Source organism: Myotis davidii, unplaced genomic scaffold (genome assembly GCF_000327345.1).
Source record: "Myotis davidii unplaced genomic scaffold, ASM32734v1 scaffold762, whole genome shotgun sequence".
Taxonomy (NCBI): Eukaryota; Metazoa; Chordata; class Mammalia; order Chiroptera; family Vespertilionidae; genus Myotis; species Myotis davidii.
Window position 1 is genome coordinate 2,084,666 of NW_006293699.1, and position 1,759 is coordinate 2,086,424.

Sequence of the window (1,759 nt, forward strand, 5' to 3'; positions counted from 1 at the left end):
GTGGACAGCCACCTGGTGGTAGATGGGTGCCTGCCTCCCCCAAAGGGGCTGAATCCCACCACTCTCAGCCTCACTGCAGCTGGTCCCGGGGAAGACGCTCAGCTCCTCCTGATGACGGAGGTTCTGGAGGTGACTCTGCTCAGCGTCCGTGGTCCCGTGGGTCTCAGAGGCACAGGCCCATGCATCCCACCACCTGGACAATCCCACTCAGTCCGTGCTCCCTGAGCAGGAGTGTGCGTGGCGCCCCCTGGAGTGCGGTCTGTAACGGTGCAGAGGGAGGACCACTTCCGGGCGTCTCTCACCAGCTGTTCCTCTTCCACTCAGACTGCTGCCGGGTGGCGCTTCCTGGGAAAGAACCCCACATCCCCCTCTCCCTGTGGGCCCCCTCCTGGATCACGGTTCTGCCCACTGCTCAGAGAGTCTTCATAGTGCTGAGTGGTCCCTGCCGCTGTGTGTCCAAGTCACCGGGAGCGTTTTAACCGTCCTGTCTGAGGGCCCACCGAGGGCCAGCGTGATGGGTGATGGGTGCTCTAGTGGGTCTCCCAGGGAAACCCATTTACCTCCGTGTTAAAATGTGCCCCAAGGGGCAGCCAGGAACCTCTGGCTCAGTCTTGTTTTTGCTCTCACAACAATATCGAGACAGAGAATTGCACAGATCGCTGTCCTTCTCTGGATTAGGAAACCAATACCTAGAGGTTACGGTTTGTCTGAGGTCACAGAGTTAGTTGGCATGTTCTTCAGGGTCGTCACAGCGCCATTCCGCAGCCAACACTCCCTAAATCCCATGGCTCATCCAGGAACAGGTGGCGCCCCCAGATGCTCCCTGAGGAGGGTCTCAGGGCCTTTCCATCCTTCTGTCCAAGCCCCTCTCCCATCCTCTGTGGCCTGCGTCTCGGGGTCCTTCCCTTCAGGTGGGTGGGCAGAAGATATCGCAGGTCTTGCTCTGCCAGCCTGGCTGAGGTGGCCCTGTCTCAGTCCACATCCCATCAGTCAGAACTCCAGCTGCGCCCAACTAGGTGCAAAGGCTTCTGGGAAATGTAGTCTCCATGTGTGTTCAGCAGAAACACCAGCTTGCAGAACAGATGGGGTGGTTTCTACCATTGTTAACAGCCGCCAGGCAGTGACACCTAAGTGGTGAGGACCTTCTGTGCTAGAGCTACGCTACCCCTGACCGTTTATTTTAGGGTCACACCAGTCCTCCGAGGCAGTTATTTATCTCCACCATTTTTAAGGATGAACAGAGGCAGAAAACCTAAGTGACTGGCACGAGGCCACGCCCCCGAGAACGGAGGGAGCAGAGGACTGGAGTCTTCTCCCAGCTGAGTCCGGCCACTCGCCACACCACACCTGCTGCCCGGAGCATGCGGGGCAGGAAAACGCGGGGTCTGAGCTCGGCTTCCCTGCGCTTGTCCTGCTGCCCTTCCACTCCGGGTTTTGAGCCTGCTGTACGGACAGATGCGCTGTGGTCTTAGGGTTAAGCAAGTCTTCATTGACTGGAGGGAAAAACCCACAAAGCTTTAGTGGAAGTTGCTCGAAGGCTTTACCAAGCAGAAATGTGGAATTTTCCTACTCCTTACAGCTGTTCGTGCCGCTCCGGGCCTTCTCGCTAAAAACCTCGCGGAAGGTTCTGTTTCCCCCAGGGGAGCAGCTGTGGGAAGCGCCTGATTAGAACATCGTTTATAACGCACCAGAGGACCTGCCCCTGAGCTCCGCCCCAGGGACAATGGCCTCCACTCCCGTCCCCCCCGCCACCCCCCAC